The 9,515-nt window shown below is 47.5% G+C and overlaps 1 pseudogene; it reads left to right on the top strand.

The window, feature by feature from the left end:
* The first annotated feature begins 692 nt into the window (after positions 1-692).
* On the top strand, positions 693-8,013 carry LOC120979324 (annotated as a pseudogene).
* Positions 8,014-9,515: the final 1,502 nt, after the last annotated feature.

The following is a 9,515-nucleotide window of genomic DNA, read 5'->3' as shown; positions in this document are numbered from 1 at the left end:
CTTGTGGTTGGAGTTGATTCCCTTTATGTATTTAAAAGTTTCTATCATATCCCCTCTGTCTCTTCTTTCTTCCAAGCTATACATATTAAGGTCCTTTAACCTTTCCTGGTAAATTTTATCCTGCAATCCATGTACTAGTTTAGTAGCTCTTCTCTGAACTCTCTCTAGAGTATCTATATCCTTCTGGAGATATGGCCTCCAGTACTGCGCACAATACTCCAAGTGAGGTCTCACCAGTGTTCTGTACAGCGGCATAAGCACTTCACTCTTTCTACTGCTTATACCTCTCCCTATACATCCAAGCATTCTGCTGGCATTTCGTGCTGCTCTATTACATTGTCTTCCCACCTTTAAGTCTTCTGAAATAATTACTCCTAAATCCCTTTCCTCAGATACTGAGGTCAGGACTGTGTCAAATATTCTATATTCTGCCCTTGGGTTTTTACGCCCCAGGTGCATTATCTTGCACTTATCCACATTAAATTTCAGTTGCCAGAGTTCACAATCCTCTGTGATTTATATTTAACCTATACTGATACATTGTAACAAACTGTTAGGACCGGAGAAAGCTGTGTGCTGTTCAGGTTCATGTAGGGGTAACCTGTGTATCTTGCGGTTGCTGCCATGCTCTCATCACTTCTCTTTCCTCAGGTTGGACTCATAGTGACAGTTTGTCCCCCCACCTTCTCCTCATGGCCGCCCTCTACGCTCTTCCTCTTCTCTCCTTCTTGTATTTCCCGGCCGATTGTTATGTAGATGTTTCAGAACGGCCATTTGTTATCCTCTGGAATGCACCAACTAGTCCATGCTTGGACAAATATGGGGTTGCGATTAACTTCCAAAATTATGACATCATCATCAACCAGAACCTCTCGTTCCTGGGCTCTGAGATAGTGATCTTATACAAAACCCAGCTGGGCCTGTACCCCTACTACAACCAAGACAATGAACCGGTCAATGGTGGTCTCCCCTAGAACAGCAGCCTGGAGGAACATCTGGATAAAGCTCAGAAGGACCTGAGAAGCATCATGCTTGACGTCAACTTTAGAGGAGTGGCCGTGGTAGACTAGGAACATTGGAGACCCCTGTGGGATCGTAACTGGGAGAGAATGTTACTGTACCAGCAGCGGTCACTACGGCTGGTAAGTCAAGGGCATCCATACTGGTCATATAGGAAGGCAAAGAGAGTGGCTAAGAGGCAGTTTGAAGCAGCTGCCAAGGACTTCTTGAAGACCACTCTTCAGCTCGGCCTCAGACAGAGCCCTCGAGGTCTCTGGGGGTTCTACGGTTTCCCTGAATGTTATAACTTTGAATACAAGAACAGCAGCCAGAACTACAGTGGGAGATGTCCAAAGGAGGAGGTGCATCGGAACGATGACCTGACCTGGCTCTGGAACGTCAGCCGGGCCTTGTACCCGCACATCTACCTGGACAAAGACCTGAAAGGCTCTGAGTATGTGCGGCCATTTGTAAGGCACCGTGTGGAAGAAGCCATCAGAGTGTCAAAGCTGCCAAAGGGCCCTGGGCTACCTGTGCTGCCATACACCCGCATAGTGTACACCTACAGCATGGACTTCCTCACCAAGGTAATGACAGTCTACTGCTGAGCTGCGGTATCTAATACTATCATGTGTGATACCATCTGCTGAGCTATGTATCTAATCCTAGTGTGGGATATCTGCTCAACTGTGTATCTAAGCTTTCTTTGGGGTCTTGTTCACATTCTAGCTATAAAAATGTGTTATTCATTTGCTAAACCTGAAGCTACATCATAAGAGTGATGGATGATGACTGATGGGTGAAGGCTGATGACTAATGGCTACTGAGTGATGGATGATGAGCTCTCTGGGCTCTTTGGATCTGGAGCCCTCGTATTTTAGTGCCTTTATTATACTGGAACCACAGATTGTTATCCATGTTGTGTTTTCCTGCAGGAAGATTTGATCCAGACGATCGGACAGAGCGCAGCTCTGGGGGCTGCGGGGATCATTTTATGGGGGAACTTGGACTACAGCTCCAGCAAGGTAATAATAATTTATAGTTAAAGGGCCGGTACACAGCGCTGTAAATGCTCATTAAGTATTCTACAATGAAAAGTTCTACAACTTTCTAATAGAGGTTGAGGGACATTACTCAAGCCTGGCATCCCAAATACATCCCCATAGTCCAGTCTTGATGGCCCTGCACTGGTGTGAGATGCACCTTAAAAAATTATTGAGTGAAGTTCACAGCAGCCAGGGGCCCTTTCTGGTGCACGTTATAGTAAATCCTGTGGGCAGCATGAAGCCTTGCCCTCTTTCCGTTAGTCCCGTCAGCAGAACTACACATGGGAATTCTGCACCCTCCGGGCTGATCGGACAGATGGAAGTTTTGACACCTGAACACAATAAGGTGCCCCAAAATTCCCCCCCTTGTATTAGCAGACTGACTGATCTCATAGGGAGGGAGTCTTGTGCTGCTGACGGGATTAAGGGAAAACAGATTTACATTCTAAATCCAATGCTTCGCTTACGTCCCAGCACAACATATGGGGATATACCAAGTAGAGTCCTCTAGGGAGGGACCTCTTGCAGAGATCTCACAATAGACTGCCAAATGAAGTCTCTTCACAAACACTTGCCCCGCGTACAGAAACAATTAGGAGTGGTCAAGAAACCGCCGCACAGGTGCGCTCTGCTCATACAGGAAGCGATCTGCAGTCTCGATAGAGAGACAATGCAGCATAACAAGACAATATCACTGAGAAGTATTATCCGAAGAGCTATCCCTTTAAGCTGAATAATGGCGGAGACCTCAGCATAACTGATTCCAGAAGCAATTTAAGGATCTGAATAATCCAGAACCTAAAACACATTTGCTATGTGACCACACTTTAGAGGTCAACCTAAAGTAATCCTTCGAGGGCTCAAAGGGATCCCATAGAAATACAGTTTGGCTTGAGTCTGGAGAATAACTCATTAAAGTATATGAGACAAAACTGAGAGGAAGCAGAGACTTCAATAAACTGGCCTTGAATGTAGACGGGCTAGCAACATTCAACGCACTTATGTCAACCTTGAGGCATAAACCGTCCATAAAACCCTTTATTTCTGGAGAAAAACATGGAATTAGCAGGCCTTCTGGTCTGACTTAAGGTTTTTATCAGGCAGGAGACCATCGCTCTGATGACGATATGATGATGAATGATAAATGATGAAGCTGGTTTCCTGAAACAACTGATTTTTCCATAATTTATCTACATGAGTAAGACGACCCACACATTACTCAGCCAAGTGAAATGATGGCTATGAGAGACGTAACGCTGCTGTACTTTCACCACTAGAGAAAAACTAGTCACCAACCTGACCCTCCATGGCACCGACATCACATCCGGCAGCATAGAACTATGCTCCCGGTCATGGACGCTTGTTGCATCCCACTTCTGAGGGCCTTCGGAAGATTCCTGGTTTCCTTCTGCTCTAAATTTTAAAGGTCCACAGAAGGTAGAAAACAAGTGTCTGGAGTCTCTTCGGTAAGAGGCTCTGGTCCTGTCATTAGCACAACCATGTTTTAAAAAAAAAATAGATCTAATAATCCAAGTACTTGAAGTTCACTAAGGCCCAGTTCACAGTTCAGTTATTTGGTCAGTTATTTCCATCAGTTATGGTGAGCTAAAACCAGTAGTGAAGCCTCCACAGAGATGAGGTGTAATGGAAAGATCTGCTCCTGTTATGTGTTTAGAGCCGCACCTGGCTTTGGCTCACAATAACTGATGAAAATAACTGAAGTGTGAACTCAGCCTAACTATTTTGGGAGAATTCATTGCCAACAGGAAAGAAACCTTCCAAGAGGGGAGCAAGAGAGGATTCCTGAAGAGGCTCACACAAGCTCCTTAGGAGCTCCTAGGAGTAGATAGGTTGGAGCACTCTGGGCCTGAGTCTAGAGATGGTCTTATAAAATCTCTTCACCGGATGATCTTGAGCATATCGTTTGCCAAAAGAGGCAGATAGAGTGGGAATCTGGACCTTCAAGGTAGATAGACCTAGACCCTTGTCAAACTCTTCTTGCATTAAATCCCTGATGAAGGATTACATGTCTTCCCTGTGTTTTTACACCATATCAGATTGACTCAGCATGGAATAGATGTTGTTAGAAGTGGATCCTCTGGAATGACTTAGGGTCTGGATTGGAGTCTCAATAAGTCCTTGAAACCTCAGGAGATTCCTGACAAGCTGCAGAAGTTGTGGCATTGGTGGCTGCCCTGATACACCAGGTCACGCCTGAGATTGAGTATCCAAAACTGACCTTGGCTCAATGACATGAGCTGGGAGAACCAATCAACCTTTGGGCAGGAAGGGACTATGGCAATGAGAGAAGCCTGAGCCTGAAGGGCTTTGGAATCACTTTCTGAATCATTGCTACTGGTGGAAATCTGTATGCCAACGGAAAATTCAATGAATCAACACTACGCCCACAGCCCCTGGATTGTCTTTAAAGCGATAGATCCAAAGTGGGTTTGTTCAGAACTTCGTTTTAATGCTGTCTGGAGACGAATCTCAGTACAACATTCAAATGAAATTATGAACGAATTGATCGTCCACCTTAAACGCTCTTGACCACCAGAAGGTGGTGTCTCTGTTAATCATCTGTTTCCAAATCCTTTCGCTTGATTAAGTGGACATCCAAGCTGAAAAGGGATTTTGTCTCTTGAAGGTCCGTGGACCCCTAGAGTTAGTGTCTATTATCCCTCTGGTCAGTCTCCAAGTTCTCTAACTGAATTAAGAAGGCATCAGAGCTGGGAGGAATCGTCCACTTAGAAGGTCCTTTTTAAACTAGATGTGGTATCGCTATCTCCCACTGGGCGATCTTTTGGTCCCCAGTCCGGATTGCCTGAACTAGCGGAGCTTTTGAGATTAAGCTTTTGACCATCCTCTTCTCTGAAGAGTTGTTCTAGGTGTCTCTGGAGCAGTAGTGGAGGGCTTTAGGTCGTCAACCCCCATCAGCAGCTGCTGTAGGATTCTCAGTTGCTCTGGAGGTGGAATTTACACAATAACCAGCAATATTTTCTCCCATACGAGGCCTGATTCACAATTTGGCACAGAAGCTGGTACCTCTTTGGTCCATACACATTCAGATCTCCTATCCATTGGTTCTTTTAACTTTGAACCACCCTCTGAAGGTTTGGACCTCCTGGACAGTTTGGCTATAGCGGCATCCATTTTGGGGGCAACAGCCGTGCTAGCTTACAATCCAAGGCCAGCGAACAGAGCTACAAGGGGGACATAAGCCTAACCCTGGGCCCCCTTGAGTCTGAGCTACTCCTCTGGTGGGGTCTCCTGATTCAGAGTGAATTGCTTGGGTAGCTTCCCAATGTCCAGCAAATGAAGCTTACAGACAGGTCACCTCCAGGAATGCAAAAGAACTTCAAAGGAACTTCTTGCCTGGCTGGAACTTGTGGTTCCTTTACTAAGAATTATAAAGATTGGATAGCAGTTCTTCACCAAAGTGACCACATTTCTAGTAGAGGGGAATCAATAAGGAGCACAGCCATGGCAACTGTGACTTCCGAGCCATCTGGAAGTGGAGTCTCAGATTCCCTGGAGGCCAGATGATGCCTCTTTATTTGAGGACATTCTTGGACCAGAGTCCGAAGCAGACATAGGTTAAATAAGCTCTAGCGGCTCCTACAAATTGTCTGCAACACTTTTTTGCTTCAGGGTCCATATGGGATCCTAACCCGCACCAAAGCAATCCAAGACAGCTAGCGGATAAAACGCTATCAGGAAAAGGACCACTGAAGCTGGTGACTCCAGAAACCTGCAAAAAGAACACAATAAGGTCTCATTCACACAACTGTGGCTTTGGTCCGCATTTTCATCCACAGTTTTAGCTGATTGGGTGCGGAATCATTCATTTCAATGGGGCCGTAAAAGATACGGACAGCACACCGTGTTCTGTCCGCATCCGCACTTCCAATCTGCGGATCCACAAAAAAAAAAAAATAATAATATGTCATATTCTTGTCCGCAAAATGGACAATAGGCAGTTCTTACAGAGGACCAGGATGTACCGTTCCACAAAATGCAGAACGCACAGTCAGTATGCGTCCTTTGAGGATCCGCAATTTGCGGACTGCTAAAATGTCTACAGCAGTGTGCATGAGCCCTTATAGTGAAAGCCTATGGCAGGTAGATTATACAGAGTCATCTCTGTGATCTGGAGTCCAGAAATGACCCGAGATGGAACAGTAATACACGTTGTTCGAGTCTGCTAGTCCACCTGTCCTACCTCCAATGTCGCTACATCAGGGCTGTGGAGCGCTATACTCATATCCCCATATGTTGTGCTGCTGTAAGGGAAGATTTAGAATGCAAATCTGTTTTCCCTTATTCCTGTCAGCAGCACAAGGCTCCCTCCCTATGAGATCAGTCAGTCTCCTAATACAAGGGGGTGAAGTTTGGGGCACTTTATTGTTGTTCAGGTGTCAAAACTTCCATCTGGCCTATCAGCCTCCATGGTGCAGAATTCCCCCATGTGTTGAAAGTGAAAGGTACATTATTTTTACTTGGAGGTTTAGTCTTTATTCATAAAAATTACTTAACTTTTGATCTTTTGATAATACAGTACAGAGCTTTATACGGTCAATGGTATACTTTCAGCGAGCCGGACCGCAGGGGAAACGCACCGAGGCTACAGTGGGCCGATGGGGTAGTAGTTGTTTGTACTCACGGTTAGCAGAGCCTCTCCTGGGCCGGCAGTGCAGTGGATGTGCAATGGTACCAATGAAAACCACATCTTGCGTGCGACGACATGACGAGACATGTTATTATTGCGCAAAAGTAGTACAAAACACCTAAAACTAAAACATGTTTGGTCTCCCCAAAATCGTACTGACCCTAGGAATAAGAGTAAGGCATTAGTTATGGAGCACGGGTGAACATGATAAATGTAAAGTGCAAAAAAACAGAAGTGGAACCCAAAAAGGTAATAGCAGGTTAATGTTATATGTACCTCAAATGCAACCTCTGCTCCAGACTGCTGCACTGTAAAGGCCTCTTTGCCCACGAACGTAAGGGCTCCGTGCTGCGGGCCGCAAATTGCAGTCCACAATACACGGGGCACCGACTGTGGGGCAGCCGCGGTGCGGATCGCAGACCCATTAAATTGAATGGGGGTCCGCGATCCGTCCAGTTCTGCAAAAAAGATAGTTCTATCTTTTGACGGAACAGAAGCACGGAACGCCACAGAAGCACTCCGAAGTGCTTCCGTGGGGTTCCGTTCCATACCTCTGGATTTGCAGATCCCATTCAAGTGAATGGGTCCGGCATCCGTGATGCGGAATGCGCACGGCTGGTGACCCGTGTATTGCGGAACCGCCGTAATGTGGTCTGCAGCATGGGCACTGGACGCCCTTACGTTCCTGTGAGAGAGGCCTAAACAGGCCATCAGGGCAGGGGGGAGATTTCCTTCAATCTCAGGTGACAGGTGTGGTTTTGCTGTTCGGCCATGTGGTGGGGCAGGTTCGCGCTCCCGTCGTGACTGGTTGCAGGATTCCTGTCTGGCCGTGAAGTTCTACGTAGAGGAGACACTGGGTCAGTACCTGAAGAACGTCTCGGGAGCCGCGTCCATGTGCAGCAGAGCCCGGTGCTCCGGGAACGGCCGCTGTGTGCGCAAACACTCTACTTCTGATGACCACCTGCACCTGGACCCCCAATCTTCAGGCCTAGAAGAAGAGTCCTCAAGGAAAGGCTACGTGATCCACACAAAGCGTGACAGGAAGATGGCGGACGCCCTGTGGCCACAGTTCCTATGTCGCTGCTACAGCGGATGGCGAGGAAGTGACTGCTCACGGAAGACGGGCCGATAATGGCGGCAGTCAATCCCATAAAGGGAACCAACCTGAAGCCACCGACGTCCCATCATGCATCACATTCTCGTACATTTATAAATGTGGGCGGTGCTTAGATGTCACATGACTGAATGCACAGGAGAAAAGTGACAAGTGGGTGGAGTCTAACACCTTCTGGGTAAAGATAGCTGCTCAGACAGTGGACTACAGGGGGCAACGGTGGGGGAGGGGAGCAGACACGTTATTGGGGGAGACAGTGACCCCATTACTAGCCGCAGGAGCCCTGACATGAGGGCCGACTGATCTCCTCACAGCGCAGCAGTTGTGGGGTGGAGGCAGCGTCGGGACTGGGACGCCTAGGGCCCACTGTACAGCGACATGCAAATATTACCTGCCCACACAGAGGGGAGCAAGACGCTACAAGATGACTGATTATGGGGGTCCCAGCGAAGAGGATACTGGCCGGCCGCATCTATCCTTAGAGGCCATCTTAACCTTCTGATGCGTCTGCAATAATAGACGGATAGAGGTTATTTGAGATTCTGTGCTGCTGGACTGGGGGCCACCTTTCTCAGGGGCCCACTAGGGGATCCCCTGTGGGCCAGTCCGAGGCCTGGGTGGAGGGGCCCACAATCTATATAAAGAAGGACGTATATATGGGTACAGTGTATATACAGGTAAACATGAAAAATTGGAATATCGTGCAAAAGTCCATTTATTTCAGTAATGCAGCTTAAAATTAGAATTTTTGTGAAAAGGTTGAATATTCTCGGCTCACAGTGTCCCCCTCTAGTCAGATAATTAACCCGTACCCCCCGAGCAAGGGGGGCCTGAGACTGAGACTTTGGGGGTCTCATAAGCTGTAAGAGATAATCATCCAGATTATACCAAATAACGGCCTGGAATCCGTCCATGTAGTAGCTTACTTTGCCCGATATCTAATTTTTCGGGTTTCACCTGTATATACACGTTCCTTCTTTATATATATATATATGTGTGTGTATTGTTCCGCGATCACTCAAAAACACTCGGTGTACTCATCCCCTGCTACCTGGTGACTCGCTCTGGTAGACGGGATAAGCGGACGCGGTAACGGAGGCGCCGACCAGTTCTGAGGTCCATTGTCTATTCACACTCTTAAACAAGAAGTCCCCTTGTGGTTCTGGTGTTAGTTCGGACCTGCTGATCCCCCCACACTGGTGTCAGAACCCCCGAGCCAGTACAGAGCCTCAAGATTCCCAGTACAGAGCCCAGCACAAGCCTCAGATCCCAGCTGTCTATTAAAGGCAGCCGGACCGGCACATGAGATCCGGTCCGGTGTTTGACCCCAGCAGCGCACACTGGAGGAGAATACCCTGCCCCCCCCCCATACACCTCCCTTTACTGTGTCACACTGGAAAAGACATCTTGTGGGGTCTCGGCTCTCTAGGACGAACCCATTCCATTAGTCAATACAAGCCGCAAGTCTCTCTCTTCATATCCCAACTGCCATACACACGGTCACATGACCCTTATCAGCCAATAGAAGCTCGCAGGCCCTTAGTCTCCACATACACACTGTTTTACTCCAGGTTTCCATAAGCAACCCGGCCATTTCTCTTCACTGCTGTAGGTCAGCTTTAGGCTACGGCTGCACGACATATGGGTACGTCAAAATGGGTCGGGCACGTCATGTAGTCCTAGCCTT

This window comes from Bufo bufo, chromosome 9 (genome assembly GCF_905171765.1).
Source record: "Bufo bufo chromosome 9, aBufBuf1.1, whole genome shotgun sequence".
In the NCBI taxonomy this organism is placed as follows: Eukaryota; Metazoa; Chordata; class Amphibia; order Anura; family Bufonidae; genus Bufo; species Bufo bufo.
The sequence above is the reverse complement of the archived record's forward strand: the minus strand, read 5'-3'. Positions and strand labels throughout refer to the sequence as shown.